The sequence below is a fragment of the Crocuta crocuta genome, unplaced genomic scaffold (assembly GCF_008692635.1).
Source record: "Crocuta crocuta isolate KB4526 unplaced genomic scaffold, BGI_CrCroc_1.0 scaffold61, whole genome shotgun sequence".
In the NCBI taxonomy this organism is placed as follows: domain Eukaryota; kingdom Metazoa; phylum Chordata; class Mammalia; order Carnivora; family Hyaenidae; genus Crocuta; species Crocuta crocuta.
In genome coordinates this window covers 4738932-4760166 of record NW_027528369.1, presented here as the reverse complement: position 1 = coordinate 4760166, position 21235 = coordinate 4738932, and the positions used below count along the sequence as shown (strand labels likewise).

The following is a 21235-nucleotide window of genomic DNA, read 5'->3' as shown; positions in this document are numbered from 1 at the left end:
GCAGTGAGGTATGTGCCAGAGCCGAAATGGTGTAAAAGCAAAAAGCAAAGAATGTCCTGGACTCAGTGGAAACTTCCATGTGGGTGGAGAAAGGTGCCTGGGGAGGGGTGTTGAGAGATGACAAGAAAGGGGACACAGTGGTCAGGGATTCAAGACCTTGTTTCCCATGGTAAGGAGACTGGGCTCTACTGAGACGCAAAAGGGCAGGGTGTCAAAGAGTTTCCAGCTCCTGACACAGCCACGTGGAACATTCCAGAAAGGCAGCCCTCACTGCAGCGTGGAAGATGAGTTAGGAGTAGAAAAGCCCGATGGAGGGGAAATCTTCTTGGAGAAGCTACTGCCATCTCCCTGGAGACAAAGGATGGAATCCTGAACTGAGGGGGATGAAGGAAGAATGGGGTTCCAAGCTTTGAGGGGGCAGAATTGATAGACATGGACACCAGATGAATGGGGGATGAGAAAGGAGGGGTCTAGGGTAATTCCCAGGTCTCTCCATTGGGAAACTGGAAAGATAGTAGTGGCCTGCACTGGGGCAGGGAACGTGGGAGAGGAGCAGGTTTAGGGGTGAGGGGAGACGATGAGGTCACTCTTAAACCTGGTAATGCCCTTGGAACATAAGGCTGCAGCTGTCCAGATGTCAGCTGGGCTCCTGTATCCAGAGGTCTGCACGGGCAGACGTGAGGCTGGTGGGCTGTGGGTGGTGGTGGTGGAAGCATTGATAACCTAGATGGGGCATCACCACCAGAAACAAAATGCCTCACTGTTGTTATTGTTTTACTGTTTAAATTAAAAAAAAAAAAGTTTATTTATTTATGAGACAGAGACAGAGCTTGAGGCAGGGAGGGGCAGAAAGAGAGGGAGACACAGAATCTGAAACAGGCTCCAGGCTCTGAGCTGGTTGTCAGCACGGAGCCCAATGTGGGGCTCGAACCCACAAACCATGAGCCCATGACCTGAGCCGAAGTCGGACGCTCAACCAACTGAGCCACCCAGGCGCCCCTGTTTTACTGATTTTATTAGTGTTTTCTTCTGTCCTTCTATGGGCCCATCATGATTCTAAGTCCTGGGGGAGGCAGAGTCCAGCTGGCCAAGCTGGGTCACGGGCTCACCCCTTGGTTTGCAGAGTGCAGGAGACTTTGATTTTCATCTACACAAAAATGGTTCAGTGCAGGTGAGGTAATTTCTCCCCAGAAGAAATCAAGATATTAACCATAAAAAAGGGGGGAATGACAAATGACAAATGTCCATTTCTAACTCAACTGCTTATTTCAACCGATTTTCCCCCGGTGGTTGCTGCTGAGGGGTGAAGAGAGTTATTTCACCTAAAGCTCGGGCACCAGCCGTCTGCCTCATAGCAATTGCTTTTTAAGTGGTGTTTTTTTTTGTTTTTTTTTTTAAAATAACAGTGACCCAAAACATAATTATTTGGGTAGCGGGCATAGGGCCAAAGTATTTCATAGGAAATATTTCAGAAAGGACGCATTTCATCAAGCACATGGGTACTTAATGTCTCAGGGCATAAGTAACTAAGACGACATAAATCACCCCTGATCTGGAGTGGACAGAGGTGGTCGGCGCCTGAAGCCATCAATCGTGCCCCCTACCGAGCAGCTTCCCAATGAGTGGATAAGCTAACATTTAATACAGAGCACAGGGCACGTGCGCGCTGCCACTCCAGGAATCAGGATCTGCGTCAGTTCTATTTAAGCCTCACCCTGCCCCTGGGACGCAAATGGCATTTTCTGCATCCTAAAAGCAAGAAAGCTGGGGCTCTGAGGCATCCAGTGACTTGCCCGAAGACACGGAGTTGACACCTTGAGCCTGTCGGCCTGCGAGGTCTGGGCAGGTGCTGGCAGGCGGGCTGGAGCCGGAGGAAGCGCGCGGTCCCCCGTGGGACCCCCTGCGCGGCCTGGAGTGGGGGCGTCAGCTGGAGAGGCGAGCTCCGGTCCTAGTCGTCTCCCGGAGAGAGGGGCGCCTGCTCTCCGGCCAGAGGTCCCGCCGGGCGACTCGGGCTTAACAGACAGCCGGCTGACCTCTTCCAAGAAAGCCTGGTCCCAGGGTGTGCGCGGAGATCCTTCCCGTCCCCTCTAGTCCCCCAACCTTTCCGGGGGCGCCGGCGGGGTTGAACCTGACCGCTCTGGGCGCAGAGGAGGAGGCGGCGGCGGTCCGGGGTGGCCTCCNTGACACCCCGCCCCGCCCTCTCTCCGCCTCCCCCACTTGCGCGCGCGCGCGCGCGTTCCCGTCTAGGGTCCCTGCTTAATAATATAACCGTCTACACTCTTTTTAAACAGATAACGTACTTCTTTTAAAGAGACCAAAAGATGCACAGAAGTTAACGAGGGAGCAAAGGAAAAAAAATCCCACTTCTCGGAAATAACCATCGCAAACACTGGTGGTCAAGGCTCTGGATGTATTTTTATGGATATAGGCACATATTTTAATGTATTATGTATCTGTGTACAGTTAGAGTATAGATATAAATATTTTATATAAGGAAAATGCTATTTTTATTAAAACTATTCAATTTAATACTTTTACTTGAATTCAGTACTAGAAAAGAAATGATAGAGGGAAAGAATTGTTGATTTTTTTTTAATGTGTCTTTACCACAAAAGATATCATGAAGTATTCCCTGAAGAGGGAGAAAAGGAAGTGGGGGGGGGGACAGAGGTGGGGTGTGGAGAGAATTAAAAGGTTGGAGGTTTTAAAAAGCGATGTGTTTCGGTTTTTAGCGAGTATAATTAATCTTGCTAAGAAAGATGAGAGCATTAACATGTGAGTGCTCCTCTTGCTTCTTTTGTTTCCTGATTTTTAAAAGTTACTCTATGATTATTTTTAATTTTCCAGATTTATAATATTGACATTCAGTTATTTAAATATATTCCCCCGTAGTTCTTTAGTATTAGTTCGGTGTTTAAATAGATTCAGTGCTCATCACCAGCCCTGTTCATGTGTCTTTTGCATTCCTGCATTATTTATTTAAGGTCATCTCTCAATTGTCTGGATTTCATTCGAAGTCATTGTTTCAAGAATGACTTATAAGTCCTTTATTGCTTGAACAGCATCCTGGGCTGGGTATAACATTCTTAAGATACATTTTCTTTTATTTAGAACTTCGTAGACATTATTCCATTGTCTTCTGGCATTGAGTGCTGTTGTGGAACTGAGGCTACCTAGGAGTTTTTTTCTTCTTTGTAGGTAATTTATTTTTGTTCCTGGGTATTGGAAGAATTCTTTCTGATTCTTTATAATCCCTGTTTAGCTGGGATATAGTCAGTATTGAGGATTTTCAGTAAAATTTTCCTTCAATGGATTGTACCCTCTACAGTTGAAAAGTCATTACTCTTTTTATATCAGGATAGGTTTGTTTGTTTGTTTTGGTATTATGTCTTTAAGTACATCTTCTTAAATCTTTGTTGGATTAGCAGCTTAAGGAATCAAATATGCATACGTTGGATAATTTTTGTCTTTCATATCTGTTAGCTTCTCTCAAACAGTTTTCAAGTGTTTGTCATTTTAATTGTAATGCAAGACTTTTGTTTCAGTAATTCATTTTCCACACAAGATTGATTCTTTCTCTGCTGTCCTGAATTATTTAATAGTTCCATAATACTGTTGTTTTAGTTCTTAATTTGTTTCCTTAGTTCTTTCAATCTCCATTCAGAAAATCTCATTCTGTTATTTTTATTCTCTTGTTGGGAGCTCTTGTTTTATTGAGATTTATGTTCTCATTTGTTGCTGGTATGTAGTATACAAGGGATTTTCTTCTCTTTCTCTCTCCCTCTTTTTAATGTTTTATTTATTTCTGAGAGAGAGAGAGACAGCATGAGGAGGGGAGGGTCAGAGAGAGAGGGAGACACAGAATCTGAAACAGGCTCCAGGCTCTGAGCTGGCTGTCAGCACAGAGCCCAATGCAGGGCTCGAACCCATGAACCGTGAGATCATGATCTGAGCCAAAGTTAGACACTTAACCTACTGAGCCACCTAGGTGCCCCTTCATCTTTCTCATGCTTGGGCAGCTCTGAACAGACATTCTATTTGCAATTACATAGTGTGGATGACTTCTTGACTCTCTTCCTACCCTGTCTGAAACCAGATTGTTTCCTCTTCAAGCTGTATTTTGAGGGCTAGGTATTTTGTGCTCCATCTACCTATCTGTGGCCTTGGGGGGTGGGGGGGTGGAGGGAGGGAGAGATCTAGGGAGAAGGGCTAGTTTGCAAGGGCATAAATGCTTTGTTACAATCGGCTGGGCTCTATTCTATCTTCTAAATTATGCCGAATATCCCGGATCAAGGTTCACTCCACAGAGTTGGGGTGTGCGTGTGGTGGTTATGCCCATCTCTCTGGGGTTTGGGATTTCCTTGTGTTTTGTTTTCCATTTCAGCATATAGGTATGGAGGCTTTCTGTGTGTTTACTTTTCTTTGTTGTTCTGTGCCTTCCCCTATTTCTGCCCAGCAGCCCTTTCCCTTATTTCTATATCAGAAGAGAAAAGGGTAAGAATTGGGAGATTAAGTAAAACTTCTCTGAATGTTATTGATTTAGAGGGACGACTTCTGTGGGATAAGGGGGGGCCTGAGAGCCATGCCAGAATTTTGTTCCTTTCCTTAGTTGATCTTTCAGTAGTTTACAAGTCATTGCTTGCTATTGATGACTGTTTTTGTCTTTTCTTTTCTTTTCTTTTTTTTTTTTTTTTTACTGGTTTAGCTGTTTTACTTATTGTGTTAGGTGCTGGAACTGGGGAATTTTGAGATGGAATTTCAATCACGGTCTTAAACCTCTTAACCTAGAATTTCTGCAGCTGTGTTCTGCACGTGACAACCAATTGCTCACAGGCCCACACTTTGATTGAAAAAAAAAACCTGTCCCTGGCTCTTATCCATATTCATTCAATTGATCATTCATTCCACAAAAATTATGTTTGAGACGCTGTGGTAATTATATTGTTTCTTCATTGTTGCTTACAAATCACACATACTGTACATCCCCCCATCACATGGGTCCAAACAGCTTAACTGAATTGAGAGCATTTTCACATCATGTAAGAACTGCCAAGGAGATGGAAAAGAAGAAGGAGGAGAGGAGGAGGAAGAGGAGGAGGGAGGGAGGGAGGAAGAAAGGAAGGAAGGAAAAAAAAGAAGAAAGAAGAAAGAAAAAAGGAAAATTTAAGAAGCCCTTTTTTCAAGTTATTAAAAGGCAGCTTAATTTTTAAACAATATTCTTTCAATTTTAAAAAGTCTTCCAGTATTGCTCACTGTAGAACCAGCTCATAAACATACACATGCAGCAAAAAACCAAACCAAACCAAAACAAAAAACAAAACAAAACAAAAAACCCGCCTGGAGTTGTTTAAAAGTTTATGTCATCAGCCCTGCTGTTTATTAGTCTTCCAACTTCCTGTTGAACCGTTGCCTTAAGTTTTTACTATTTCCTGATATTTTTGCAACATTTTGTTTATATGGCACATTATACTTTAGAAAGTATTTTCCCTTACTTTTTTTTTAATTTAACATTCATTTTTTACCTAAATTTATAGAAGATGGGATTTTCCACCACTTCTGGTAAGGGAAAAGGAAGAGAAATGGAATTTGACATAATCCCTTGTTTTCCAGATAGTACTGGCTCCTGCTATCTTGAAATATATGGGATATTTTTCCTTACAGGGAATAAAATGTAGGCCTTACTTATGGTGAGAAACCATTACACATGCAGTTTAGTACATTTTTTTTTTTTTACCCAAGACTACATCATTAGCATTTTTTAATTCTCCTCAGTGTTCCAGACATCATTTTTAGTGGATATGTCATAATATACAACACAATATTCTACTGTTGGACATTTAGTTTCTAGTTGTTATTTTCCTATAATAGCTGAGCAAGTAATCAACATATTTGTGACATATAGCTTTTTGCTTTTGTTGAGTTATTTCTTTAGTCTAAGTTTCCAGGAATGAAATTATTGGGGATGTGTTATGTAATACTGCTCTCCAAAGAGGGCCTACTGATTTATAATGGTGCCTGTAATGAATGAGGTTCTAGTTTCATTCCAACTTGGCCTGCATTACATATTGTTTATTTTGTGAAATTTTGCCAAATTGGGTAGGTTTAAAATGATAGGTCAAGGTTGTGGTAGCCTGTGTTAAAATTTAATAGCATCGATTTTTTTCCCCATGCTTTTTTTATGATTTGTACTGGCGCATACACATGATCTATTTATATTCTTTACCTATCTCTCTTGTGGGTCTTAGACTGTCCATATAAATATGAATTACCTCAGGGTTTGACATATTTATTCTAAATATTTTCCCCTGTTCCATCCCCACTTCAAGTTTTAAATTTAGGGCACAATTTGCATATAGCAAAATCCATCCTTTTTGGGGGTCTTGAGAAATGTACATAGATGTGGCCCCCATAACAATCGAGAAGAATTCCATCACCCCCAAAACCCCCTTGTGCCCTCCTTCATGGCAAACCTCTCTGCTCTCCTCCAGGCCCTGGTGACCACCGATCTGTATCCTGTCTCCCATCTTGTCTTTTGCAGAATGTCATGTAGATGGAAACATGCACTGTGTGGCCCTTTGAATTGTCCCCAGAGTGGGCTGTGCACTTTCTCATTGCTGAGCCCTACCCCGTCCCGTGGCCATAGCAGTTTATTCCCCTTTATGCTTTAGTCCTTCTGTTTTTAGTTTCATACCATCTCCCTTTCTAAAACTTTTGACTTTTAAGTACTTCTCAGTCAGCCAGTCCTTTCCTTTGCAATAGCTTCTGTTGAGATTGTGCTTAAGCAATTTCTTAGGCAAATAAGAGAAATCTAGGAAGCATAGTTCATACACTTGTCCATTGTCCTTTTGTGGAGTGGCCAACGTTTGTGGACGCCCCAGCTTCTACCACGATGGGCAAGTTCTTCTTGGATCAAGTGGCACAATCCTGAGGCTCCCTTGCTGTGAGCTCTCAATTTCAGTGGAATTTTCATTGCTAGTGGCAGCAGTGAAAATGCTGAAAATTAAAACATTGCTCTCCTGGAGGCAAGGGAGGACGCCTGGCAGAGCAGAGATGCAGCAGCCCTGGGTGTGACGATGCGAGGTGGCATCTCACCTGGCTGGGATACTTTGGCATGCTAGGAGTAAACATTGCTTTAAATTCAAGGAAGTGGTTTGTTTTTTATATTAGCTGAACACTCTAGTAGTCAAACGTTTTCCTTGGCAACTTTTTTTTTTTTAATGCTTATTCATTTTTGAGAGAGAGAGAGCATGAGCAGGGGAGGGACAGAGAGATAAGGGGACAGGGGATCCAAAGCGAGCTCCACGCTGACAGACAGCCCAACGCAGGACCTGAACTCACGAGCCGTGAGATCATGACCTGAGCTGAAGTTGGCCGCTTAACTGTCTGAGCCACCCAGGCATCCCTTTTCTTGGCAACTTATTTTATTTTATTTAAAATTTTATTTAATTGTTTATTTTTGAGAGGGGAGAGAGGCAGAGAAAGAGGGAGACACAGAATCTGAAGCAGGCTCCACGCTCCAAACTGTCAGCACAGAGCCTGACGTGGGGCTCGAACCCACAAACTGTGAAATCATGACCTGAGCCAAAGTCGGGCGCTCAACCAACGGAACCACCCAGGCGCCCCTTTTGGCAGCTTCTTAAAACAGCTGATAGATTGTCTCCAGTTCCTTAGCGAGGCCATTATTAGGATTTCAAGCTCGTGTAGCTTCCTTGGAGCTACTTAGAAGTAGAAAGCTTAAGAGACCTGATTAGCATGAGGATACTTGTACCCTGTGGGTAGGAGAGCATGTGACAAAGAATCTGTTTTTTTTCCAGATCTCTGGTCAAGCCCAAAGATGCATGAGACACCCTCCTGTTCCCCTTGGCAGGCAGCCTTGCTGAGTAGGAACAGCTTTTTTGAGCCTCAGGATTAATGCCTGTTGCCACCACTGGACTATAACCTCCATGAAGGCAGGAGCCAGGTCGGTTTTTGTTGCTTTTGTATCCTCAGAACACAGTGCTTGATAAACGTTTTATTACCTGGATGGATGGATGGATGGATGGACAAACTAATAACCTGGAAACTTTTTGGCCCATTTCCTGAAGCTACAAAGGCACATATTATATACATCCATTCAGGAAACTGGCTGTGTTCCCTGCTGATGCAGTGGCAGATGAGTCAGGAAGGCAGACCTTGAGATGGGGTCGAAGGAGCCATTGAAAAGGCTTTGGGCTGTAGTGTCTGAGACTCTGGGGATCTGGATGAGAAGTGACCCCAAGCCTGTGCTATGGTGGCTCAGAAATGTCCAGATTCTCCATGAGGAGCTCCATCAGCCAGTTGTGTATGGTTCACTCGGACAGTCTAGAGTCAAGGCTAGAAAGGTAGGGCTCAGCCTGATGGGGGGGGTGGTTTGTCTCAGTTGTGGGGGGCAGGGGGAGGAGAGAGTCAAAGGAGTGGACATAAAGTGCCAACACTAGGCTATTATTTGAGTAAAACACTGTCAGATCTTCCAACTGGTTTCTTTTTACATCCTTAATCTTCCTTCCTTCCTTGTAAGATGCCTAGTAGCCACTGCCAGGAGCTGGGTCATCAGCCAGCTGTGGGGTACAGGGTCGTCCTCAGGGATCATTATTCTCAGCCTAATCTGAGTGACACTTGAGCATGATCTTGAGCCCCAACGGAATGCAGACCTGGTGACGTAGGTTCCTTGGATAAGGACCAGAGAGTGTCCTTGGGTCCGCAGATGCTGTGGGTGGAGACTACACACCCACACACTTGTGTGAATCCACTACTTGCTTTCTTCTTGTTTGTGTGTTTGATTTGATTGTTGATACTCCATAGACAAAACGAGTTGTTTAGCCTTTTTTTTTTTTGTAACCATTTGCTTCAGAATTAGGTAAGGCAGAGTCTAAAACCCAGTATTCAAGTAGAGAAACTCCTAATTACCAATGTAATGAATTTTTAAAAATTGTTTATTTTTGAGAGAGAGAGAGAGGGTGCATGCACGTGATGGGCGAGGGGCAGAGAGAGAGTGGGGGGCAGAGGATCCGAAGCATACTCTGTGCTGACAGCAGAGAGCCCAGTGTGGGGCTCAAACTCACGAACCATGAGATCATGACCTGAGCCGAAGTTGGACACTTAGCCGCCCAGGTGCCCCACCAATGTGAGAAGTTTGATAGAGACAGGTGCTATCCAGGGAGCCTGAAACCCGGCTGCAAGTGACAGAAACACAAACTTCATTCACCTCCCCACTGTCGGCTCCAGCTGGGTGGACGTCCCATAGCACCCTGGCGCTCCATGTGTCAAGACACTGCACACATCCCATGCGTTGGGTCCTCTCTTGGTGACAATGCCATGAGTATATCTACTTGTTAGTTGTGGAAACCCACAAGTCGCTTTTGACTTCCGCCTTCCCTTCACCCCCTGCGCTGGTCACCCACCACATCCTGAAGATTCTGCCCTCCTAAATATCTCTCTAGTATGTGCTCTCCTCTTCCTCCCCACCATCCTCTCGCATTCCAGCCAGGGCTCCCTCCTAACTGGTCCCCCTGCCTTCGTTGTTACCCCTCCTCAAACCCCAGTGCTCCACAGGCCCCAGCGGTTCTGCCTCCTCCTCACAGAAAGGACCTTCATGATCTCACCTTTGTGGGTTAGCCTGGCTTTATGCCCCTCCTTGCAATCCAGGCTCCAGCGTACAGCCCTCTCCCAGTTCCTGCAAGGTGTGGGCCACTCTCTGCACTTCCCCTCCCACCTGGCCCCCAAAACCTTGTTCCTGCTGCCTGGCTTATTCCTACCATCTGTTAAGTCTCATTAGACATCTATCCCTGGCTCCCCATCCTGGCAGAGTTGGGGGCCTTCCCATATGTTCCTCTAGTGCCCTTTATTTTCCCGCCATAGCAGGTATCTGGCCCTGTCATAGCTGCCTGGTCATCATCGTAGCTTTATTGCCTATGACAGACACCCTTCATAGTAGGTGCTTAATAAAGTTCATGCAGTGAATGAGTGAACAAAAACAAGAGAGAGATTGGCTTGGCACAAAATGAGCCTATTAAGACCTAATGGGGCACCTGAGTGGCTCAATCAGTTGAGTGTCCAACTTCGGCTCAGGTCTTGATCTCGTAATTCTTGAGTTCGAGTCCCACATTGGGCTCGCTGGTGTCAGTGCAGAGCCTGCTTTGGACTCTCTCTGTCCCCTCTCTCTGCCCCTTCCCCTGCTCACACACTCTCTCTCTCAAAAATGAATAAACGTTAAAAAAAAAAAAAAAAGACCGAATAAGTTACCAGGATGTACTAATGAGAAATTAGGACTTTGTGGATAACGATAGTGGTTATTTCTAATTTCCTTCTTCCTTTTCCTTCCATTCTCCTCCTCCTCCTTTTAGCTTTACATTTTCTAAAATTTCTGCAGTCAACATGTATTTCTTTGCTAGTAATTTAAGAAAAAATGATTCATTCATTTTAATGGCCCAAAGAATGAATTTTGCATTCTGGATTTTGAATTTTGCATCAGAAGATGAGGCATTTTTTGAATTGAATCCTGGCCACTGAACCTCGAAGGCCAGCAGCAGCCCTTTACTCTGAATGCATTTTTCTCATTTAGTTACATTTCAGCATTTCAAGGATTTTCAGCCAATTAATATAGATGTGCTTGGATGAAATGGATTTTAAAAAAAGGCTTTAAAATGATAAAACGGGCAAAATAGCAAACCACATTTAAAAGGAAGCAGAAACACCGAAAGGATGAAATGCTACGAAATGCTACGTATCATGGAAAAAGGAATTGGTTTTGACACATGCTTGTTACAAATATAAAATTAAGGTGGACACGCTCTTGGACGAATGAGCTGAATGGACTCAAGAGTAGAAGCAGGGAGGGGCGCCTGGGTGGCTCAGTCGGTTGAGCATCTGACTTCAGCTCAGGTTATAATCTTCTAGTTTGTGAGTCTGAGCCCTGTGTGGGGCTCTATGTTGTCAGCACAGAGTCTGCTTTAGATCCTCTGTCCCCCTCTGTCTCTGCCCCTCCCCTGCTCTCTCTCCCTCTCAAAAAATAAATAAACATTAAAAAAAAAAAGTGGAAGCAGGGAGATGACTCCCTGGTGTGCACACCACGTGGGGCCATCTGGGTGACTGTATCATGTTCTCTTTTTTCCATATGGTCCTTAACCGTGAGCCCCTGCCCTCCCCACGTGTGGATCCCTTGGCTGGAGGAAAATGTTCTTCCCCAGGTCAGTCACCCGGGTGTGCGGGGTTCCTCAGACAGGAAAAGGGGGCCGGGGGTTTTATCTCAGGTCAGGGAGGAAGGATTTTGTTCTTTGGATCTAGACTTCAGGGAATGGAATGTGTAGGAAAGTGTTTCCATGGTGTGTCTGGGTCTGGCTGGTCCCTTCTCTGCAGAAGCCATTGTATTTGTTCACGTTCCCCAGCGCCACATAGCGCATTCCCCACAGCGTGGTGGTGTCAGACAAACAAGGTCTGCATTTATGGATTCTGTGGGGGTAGGAATTCAAACAGGGCACAGCGGCGGTGGCTTGTCTGTCTACCGGTGTTTGGGGCCTCGCCGGGGCCGCTCTGCAAGGCTGGTGGCTGGAGTCATCTGAAGGCTTCTTCACTCATCTGTCTGGTGGTTGCTATCAGCTATTGTCTGGGAGCCTTAGTTTCTCTCCACGTCATTCCCTCCATGTAAGCTTCTGCCAGGGCTCCCTTGGCCTTCCCCAGAGCAAGTGTCCTGAGAGAGATGAGCTGGACAGAAGCTGTATCCTTTGGACAACCTATCTTTCAGAGTCACATGGTAACACCTCCACTGAGGACAGAAGTCCCAAATCCTACATCTCAATGAGGATGTGACCAAGTCACACTGGAAGAGCATTTGGCATAGGAGATCTTGTGGTCGTACAGGAAATACCCTGCTTTGAGACCTTCAGGAGCATCCATTATAAGCCTGGGACAAAGGCTCATCTGTGTGTCATCTAGACACTGCCTCTCCCTGCCCCTCCCTCCCCCCACTGCCCACTGAGCAGCCCCTCGGGTCTACTTCCTGGTTCTCTAATATCTCAAGGTCCTGGTACCCTCAGGACCTTCACACAGGTTCTTCCCATGCCTGTACCACCTCCATTCCACCTGTGCAAGGCTGGCTGCTTGTCTTCAAGTCTTAGATTACAGGTCACCCCTTCCAAGAGGTCTTACTTGGCCATGCCAAATCAGCTTCAGAATTCTCTATCACCAGGCCCTCTTCATTTCCTTCATTGGCCTAGTCCACGTTGGGATTAGTTGAGTGTAAGATCTATGCTTATTTTATTCATATCCCCACTGTCTAGCACAGTACTCAGCCTGTGGTATTCACCCAATGGGGATGTGTTAAATATTTAAATGCTATAAGGTGCCTACCTCAGACAGGCTGGTTGGGAGCTGGAATCTAGGGCTGGCTTAGATCACTAGGTGATCATATTTCCATAAGTCCCGGTGTTTAGTTCCCCTTTGCTCTCCTTTTGTATTTGCAAACCGTGATTATGTGCTTCAGTCTTGACCCTACTGTGCGGTTTCCTCTTTAAGGCTAGGGAGGGCGTTAAGTGGGGAGCAGCGCCCCCTAGTGGCAGGAGCGCTGGTGGCGGTGACAGATCTCCAAAAAGGAGACAGGGTATCTGGGCACAAGAGCTGAGATCCAGCTGCCCCTAAGCACATGGAGATTCACTGAGATTCATCTCCAAGCTCTATCCTTGGGGAATCTGGGTTTTGTTGGTATTAATGAAGGTCACTCATGATTACAACTGGAAAGACCCCATCACACAAATGAGCTTACTAAGAGCTGTTGTATAAAGCATCGCAATTATTTAACACGTGACTTTTATTAGCTGTCGCTAGGCGAACTGACTTAGAGCAGCTGTGACTTACCTTTGGCTTGTAACTTCCATTAATAAAAAGCCACGTAATTACGCCCTGGCCTCATTGCTAATCTTCCTCCTTTTGCACACTCTGCCCTGGCCCATGGCCTCTTTGCTAATCTTCAAGCCCATGCCTCAGACAGAGCCTTTGTGCCTGGTGCTTTCTCTGCTCCAAGTGCTCTGGCCCCAGGGTACATGGCTCACCCCTCCTCTCCTTCAAGTCTTTGCTCCAGGAACATCTCTACGAGGCCTTCTCCGACCATCCTATGGACAATTGCAAACTTCCTGCCAAGACGGCCCCCATGTTCTCTCCAAAACACTTAGCTCCTTTTAATGTCATGTAATAACACGAATTGTTGGACTGTTCCCACCAGACTTCCCAGCTCAAGGAGGGCAGAAAGGTTTTTTTTTTTTAATTTTTTTAATGCTTTTATTTATTTCTGAGAGAGAGAGACAGCGTGAGCAGGGGAGGGTCAGAGAGAGAGGGAGACAGAGGATCCAAAACAGGCTCCACGCTCGGAGCTGTCAGCACAGAGCCCGACGGCGGGGCTCAAACCCACGAATCATGAGATCATGACCTGAGCTGAAGTCAGACACTTAACCGACTGAGCCACCCAGGCGGCCCAAGAAAAGATTTTTTTTTTAAATGTTTATTTATTTTTGAGAAAGAGACAGAGAGACACACACATGCTGGGTGTGAGCAGGGAAGGGGCAGTGAGAGGGAGACACAGAATCTGAAGCAGGCTCCAGGCTCTGAGCTGTCAGCACAGAGCCTGATGCGAGCCTTGGACCCACAAACCATGAGGTCATGACCCGAACTGAAGTCAGATGCTTAACTGACTGAGCCACCCAGGTGCCCCAGAAAGTTGTTTTCTTTCTTCACTGCTGTATTCCCCAGCTCCTAGCCCAGAGCCTGGAATGTCGTAGTCCGTGCTCAGTAAATACTTGTTACATGAATGATTAAACAACTCTGTTAATAACAATCTTTATTCTGGTCATTTGACAAATTGTTTTATGATCCACTCCAGCAGCCTATTCGATAATTCTTTTTGTCTCTGCTTCATAGAAGAAGAAACAGGCTCAGGGAAGTTAAGTAGTTTGCCTCGGGGAACACAGCTACTACCTGGCTACATTTGGAAGAGAATTCAAATGTGTCCAACTTCAAGGTCAATGCTCTGTTCAGTACTACTTTCTCCCAAGAGAGACCCAGCCCTACTCCATGGCTGGATGAGGAAAGGCCGGGTCAAAGCAGAGTGGACATACAATTCTAGGGTTGAGAACCATGGTCTGGGTAGAAGGTATTAGGAGTGGGGATGCCTGGATGGCTCAGTCCATTTAGCATCTGACACCAGCCCAGGTCATGATCTCACAATTCATGGATTCGAGCCCTATATCAGGCTCTGTGCTGACAGGTCAGAGCGTGGAACCTGCTTTGGATTCTGTGTCTCCCTCTCTCTGTATCCCTCTCCTGCTTGTGCTCTCTCTCTCTCTTTCTCTCTCAAAAATAAATAAACATTAAAAAAGCTTGAGAAAGTGTTGGGGATGTGGGTTGTTCAGTCCAAGGGGCCTGTGCAAGGTTTGCACGAAGCTCCAATGGATTCTCTTCCATGTCATCCCACAGAGGGTGGGATTTCCACCAGCGGAAATGGCTGTGAATTTCAGCATAGTACTTCAGTAACAGCCTGACCTGAAGCCACTGGGGAGACCTATTCCTCCTCGATTACACTCTGATCAAACTTCCCAAAGAAACTATTTTTCTGAAATAGCAGAATTCATAGAATTCTATGTCTCACGTTGATAATTGTGATTATGAGTTTATATTATAGGCTATATGATGATCCATATGGAGAGTCTTTTAAGATATAAGACATGTTTAAAATAATTTTTTTTTAGTTTTTACTGTATATATGTAGAGAGAGGACATAAGTGGGGGAGAGTGGCAGATGGGGAGAGAGAGAGAATTTCAAACAGGCTCTACACTCTGCGCTGAGCCAACGCGGGGCTCAATCCCACAACCCTGGGATCATGCCCTGAGCCACAACCAAGAGTCGGACTCTCAACCAACTGAGCCACCTAGGTGCCCCTTTAACACAGGACGTTTTAAATTAATTGCCTATGACCTCCCAGCCAGCTCTCAAAGGAAGAGGCTGAAGGAGTCCTGTCTAGCGCTGTGAGGGTCCCTCTAGTAGCTTGGAAATAAGGTGGACAGAGAGATCTATGTTCTCAGTGAGGCTCTTCCGGAACCTCTTCTGAGCAAGGGAGTATGACGGTATCAAGGGAGTATGTAGTTCTCAGAGTGTGACCCCTGGACCAGCAGCGTCAATAGCATGTGGAACCCACTAGAAACGCAGACTCTCCCCTCTCCCCTACCCAGTGCTGATCTGGGGCTCAGCAACCTGGTTTTAACAAGCCCTCCAGGTGGTTCTGAAGTTTGAGAACCACTTGTGCATTTCTGAATGCAGAAGTAGGGCCTCAGTGATTCTCTGGTTCCTTTAATAGTATTTGTCCTGCTGTGGCAGTGTTATAGGATCTAGAGTCTGATCTGGGTTTGAATGCCACTTTGAATGCAAAGGTAGGTAATTTCTCTGGGCCTCAGTTTTTTATCATTAAAATGGGGATAAAGAACACCTGCTTTAGAGGGTTATCATATATAGTTAAAATGAGGCAATGCGTATGAAGTTCTTGGCATAGAGTGTGTATTCAGTACCTTCCTTTGGTGTTTGTCTCCTGTCTACCTCCTCCATTAGTCGGGACATGTTTGGTTATGAGCGACAGAAAGCAGTTCGCAGTAGCTTAAGGAAAAATTAATACTTGATGGGTTCAAGGAATTCCTTGAATAATTGTCCATACTTGCCGCTTCCATTCTCTCTCATCCAATTCATTTTAAACCCACCCTCATTGGGATTTTGTCCCTCTGCCCCACTAAGAGTGCACTTCAGGTTTCCAGGGATAGCCTTGAGGCTAAATCCAGTGGCCCTTTCTGAGCCCTTATCTGACGTGCCCTATCAGGGGTACTGGGCAGAGTGGGCCATGTTCTCCTTGATACGCTTTCTTCTCTGGCTTTGGGGACAACCTTCTCCCCTGATCCTTCTCCCACTGCTGGGTGGCCAGTCTCCTTTGCTGAGTGTCCATCATTCCTTAGCTCTCTAAAGGCTGAAGTCCTGCAGGGCTGGGGTTTTGGACCGCTTCTTTTTTCTACCCATCCTCACTTCCTAGCTGAGCTCATCCAACTTCCTAGTTCTGATTCTAACCATATGCTGCTGCTGCTGCCTTGACAATTTGTGTCCCCAGCCTGGACCTCTCTGCCTTAGACTCTATTTCAGAATATCCACCTGCTTCGCGGTGTCTCCGCTTCGATGTTGAACAGGCTTCTCAAGTGCTGGCGTGTCCAAACAGAGCTCCAGATATCCCCCTCCCCCCTCCCACCAAATCCTGCTCTACCACAATTTCCCCATGTCAGTCATGATTGGTCAGACCAGTATCGTGTGCTCACTTCTGGATATGAGTAGTGGGTTGGGGGGGGTGGTAGAGGTTACCCAATCCCGAGCCACTGGGTTGAGACTCAGAAAAAAGTGTTTTTCCAAAGGAAAACTGGGGTCGCTACTTACCACAGGAAGGGTGAATGGATGCTGAGAAAACAGAACCACAGCTGCACTGTTCTCTCTAATTTTAGAGTATTTTGAGATACCTGACAGGTGGAAGTCTCAGGAAGCAGAGCACAGCTTGCGGCATGGCACGGAAGCTGTGGCCCTGGGTTGGGGAGTTTGAAGGCAGTATGTTGCCTAGGAGTACAGTGAAAGGCAAATCCACTGGCCACCCCAAACCAGCATCTCCTGCCTTCTGCATGGGAAGGGAGCCATCACAGCCTGAGGCACCTCCCAGCCTCACGGACTCACGATTCACACTCAGAAACTTCTAGGATGGAAAAAGCCGGTGCATTAGTTATCTACTACCACATAACAAGTTACCATAACTCAGTGGCTTATAGCAATACCCATATCTTCTCTCCCAGTTTCTGTGGATCAGGAGTCTGGGCGCTGCTGGAGCCTAGGAGCCTGGGTTTGGAAGCAAGCAGTTTAGTTTTCAAGAAATGTCATGTCTATTCATATTTTCTCTTAGAATTTTAGAGGAGTCTACGACCCCCCGCCCCAAAGCTAAGAATCACAGGACCAGTTACTACTGGCATTCCATGTTTCCCAGGACTCTCTCAGATGCAAGTGACAAACGCTCAGTTCAATTTAGCTTAAGCCCAAAAGATAATTGAGTTGGTCATGTAAGTGGGAAGTCTGGGTGTTTCAGGCAAGGTTGGATCTAGAGTACCATCTCTCTCTATCCACTTAGGCCTCTCTTTCCATTTTGGCTTAATTATGCAGTTGGGCAACCCACTGAGAGCCTAGATTCCAGCTGACAACCTCAGCAGGGGAGGGAATTCTTTCTCCAGTGGTCAGATACTAATCAGGAAAGGTTCTCAATCAGCCCTCCTTGGATCTCAAGTCCATTCCTGGACCAATCCCTGTTTCTAGGAGATAGGATGGTGTATTTGTTTCTCATTGCTGCTATAACAAATGATCACAAATTTGGTGGCTTAAAACAGCACAAATTTATTATTGTTTTTAAGTATATTTATTTTGAGAGAGTGAGAGTGCACCAGCAGGGGAAGGGCAGAGAAAAGGAGAGACAGAGGCTCAAGCAGGCTCCACACCATCCGTGCAGAGCCCGATGCAGGGATCGAACCCACGAATTGTGAGATCATCCATGACCTGAGCCGAGATCAAGAGTCGGATGATTAACCAACTATGCCACCCAGGTGCCCCCACAAATTTATTATCTTATGGTTCTGAAGTTTAAACATCAGACGGAGATCTCACTGGGCTATAATCAAGGTGTAAGCAGGCCTATATTCCTTCTGGAGGCACTAGTGGGGGATCTGTTTCCTGGCTTTTTTCAGCTTCTAGAGGCTGCATGCATTTCTTGGCCCTGGGCCCCCTTTCATCTTCAAAGCCAGCAATGAAGCATCTCTCTGACCCTGCTTCTATCCTCACATCTCTTTCTCTAACTGCCTCTCTCTGCCATTGTTTAGAACACTTGTGATTACTTTGAGCCCACCTAGGTAATCCAAGTTACTGTCCCTAACTGAAGGTCAGCTAACTAGCACCCCTAATGCCATCTGCAACCTTAATTCCTCCTTACCATGTGAGGTTCCAGGGATTAGGATGTGGCAACTTTGGGAGGCCATTAGTCAGCCCACCACAGATAGAATAGATTGCTCAATCTATCTGGTTCCCATGGCAGACAGGGCAGGGCACTATGACTGACAAACCCATAAACCCCCCTCATGGGTTGGGGGCAGAAGAGTTTCCCAAAGAAACAGTGAGTGGGCATGGGAGAAGAGGACGTGCCTACTTTGTGTTCCTTCTGAGGCTCCAGGCAAGCTTAGCAAGCATCTGTTGATGCTGAACAAGACCCTCACTCATGTGCCCCATTGAAGCTGCTTTAAGTTGATGGGCTTCTGATTCCAAAGCAGAAGTGCCCCGTTGTGTTGTCTGTTTTCTCTGGAGAGCCCAGACTAATGCACTCGTGGAAAGAGCACAGGGCTACGAGTCGGGATCCCTGATCCTGCCTCTGTCCCTTGCTGAAACCAATTTGAAGGCTCCGTCAAGCATGGGAATTCTAGAATCTTCAGGACTCACCTGGATGGGTTGGAGAGAAACCATCCCAGAGGGAGGAGTCAGCATGAGAAACTTCTGACTGGCTCTATCCTTGAGGGCAGCGGATTCTCCTGTGTTGGAGGCAGTTCTCACTGTTAGCCGAAGAATCTGATGGGTCAGAATCCATCACAGCAGTGCCTCTTCTCTATCACCTGCGAAAGACAAACAGGATGACATGGATGTTGGCTGGGAGCCCATTCTGCCATTTGCAGAAGAGGCAGACACCCCCGTTACCCCAGAATTGTTCTGTGGTCTGGTCTGCACTATTGGGGAGAGGCAGGCTTCCAGCTCCACACAGATCTGTGTCCCCAGCCTCATTTGCCTAGATAGGCACCCAAGAGCCCTGGGCTCATGACACTGCATAGAATGCAGAGAGAGAGCTGGCAGCGGACTCCAGGCCAGGACACAGTCTGAGCACAGGTAGATAGACACTGCCTGCAGTGGACTGAATGTTTGTGTTCCCCCCTGAATTAACATGTTGCAACCCTAATCCTAATGTGGTGGTATTTGGATGTGGGGCCTTTGGGAGGTGATTAGGTCATGAGGGTGGAGTCCTCATGTACAGGATTGATGCTTTTGGAAGAAAAGGCCAGAGAGCTAGGTGGTTCCCTTTCTGTGGCGTGAGGATACACGTCATCTGAACCAGGAAGCAGATCCTCACCAGCCACAGAATCTGATGGCACCTTGATCTTGGACTTCTCAGCCTCCAGAGCTGTGGGAGATAAATTGCTTGTTATTTATATGTCACTCAGTCTGTGGTACTTGTTATAGGGGATCAAGACAATGCCCTTGATAGTCTTCCAGGGCCTGGAGGAAGAACTGATTTATTACTAATCAGCCCAGGGCAACCTTGGCTCCCAATTTCTGAAGTTTGGAGTTGGTTAGCATCCAAAACTTAGAGGTCATATATATATATAGCTGTGTTAAGATTTTTCCCCTTTCTTTTGTCTAAACCCTAGAGGGAGAACAACCATGTAAATGAGAAGGAATCATGGAATATTTCTCTCTGAGAGGCTGAAAACAAGCACCAAAGTCCACTAGAGTTATTTATAGAGAGAAAAGCTTGGATAGAGCTCTTAAAAAAGTGGTCAGTGGAATATTACCTTCAAGATGAACATGTATGCAAGCCAGAGAACATTCTGAAGCTTCTGGGTGGCTCATGAAGAGAAACTGTATCTGGTAAATCTTGGGAAAACAAACATAGGCTAACAAGGTTGAGGGAAATGAAAGACTCGTTAGAAAGGCAGCTGACCAACTTGGACACGGATCTTTGCATGTCCTGGGATCCTGTCCTGAAGATTTCCATTCTGTTTATATTTCTAAGGTCTTTTTGTTTGTTTTGATATAAAATGAAGAACATATAATTATCTTTTTGAAGCCTTCCTATGTCTTCATTTCTCCTCCATTTACTCTAACGCCCCTTGTGAACTTGCTCTTGTTGCCAAATGGGTGATTTGAGTTGGATACAGGGGTTAATACAAGTACATGAATGTCCACTTAATGTTCGTGAAGTTTCTCTTGTCAAGCAAACGCTACCTCAAGTAACCATAGTGGATATAATGTACAAGAAACTGTTTTGTTTTGCTTTGTTAATTTATTTTTTTAATTAATGAAATAGAGAATTTAGTGTAAAGGTGTACTGGACAGTGAAGATATCTCGGTAGGTTGTTTAAACCAGGATTTCCCAAGCACCACTTATCCATCACCTGGGTAACTCAGTAAAATACAGATGCCTGGGTTTTACCCCTACAGATTCTAATTTAGTGGATCATGGGTGAGCCCCGGAGATCTGTATTTTGGAAGCCTTCCTTCAGGTGACTTGACCATCAGCTCTTGTACAGGCAGCAGGTCCACCTGAGGGCAGGTGCACACCAACACCAAGGGAAGAGGAGCCAGAGGGAAGACAGTGTCCTGGGCTTCAATCGCATGGAGCTACACCCATAAAACGTCAGGATTGTCCCAGGTAGAAAACAGTAGTATGGGACAGGGAGCAGTGGCTGAGGGACGAGCTCTAGCTGGGAGGTGGTGAGGGGCCCAGTCCAGGTGCAGAGGACCAAAGGGCAGGTGTAGACAGGACTCTGAACTCCCAGAGCCTTGAGATCACAGATGATGGCATGTGATGAAGTGAGAAGCAGGGTGGGATCAGTCCACCAGGGAGGGGCCCAGATGTATAAGGAACAGACAGAAGGTACGGGTGAAGTTTCATATCTCAGACTCCAGAGGTAGAGGAGAAGTCTCCGGGGAGCCAGAGTCGGGGACTAAGAAATAGGATGTCCTGAGTGACCTTCATAAAGGGAAAACTTCAGGAGCTTTCAGGGAGGGAAAGAAACCAGATTCAGAGACGTAGTTTGCATGTGCGTGCAGATCAGTTTTTTAAGAAGGTTGGTGGGGCAAAGACGGAAGAAATACTATGGTATTGTTAGGTAGCTGAAAGGTCATTTTAAGTTTGGGGAAACCTAAGCTAGTTTGTAGGCAGAGAAGGAGAGAGGGAGGTATTGATGTGGACGAGAAAAAAAAAATCATGGAGAAACAGTGTTTTAAAGATGGCTTGGGGTGCCTGGGTGGCTCAGTTGGTTAAGCATCTGACTTTGGCTCAGGTCATGATCTCACAGTTCCATGAGTTCGAGCCCCGCATCGGGTTCTGTGCAGACAGCTCAGAGCCTGGAGCGG

At 46.0% G+C, this 21235-nt stretch overlaps 1 long non-coding RNA gene across 1 annotated transcript; it reads left to right on the top strand.

The window, feature by feature from the left end:
* Positions 1–1846: 1846 nt before the first annotated feature.
* On the top strand, positions 1847–7937 carry LOC144223463 (uncharacterized). Its single transcript, XR_013332695.1, has 3 exons — positions 1847–2059; positions 2292–2392; positions 7815–7937. It is a non-coding gene; the product is annotated as an uncharacterized LOC144223463 (long non-coding RNA).
* Positions 7938–21235: the final 13298 nt, after the last annotated feature.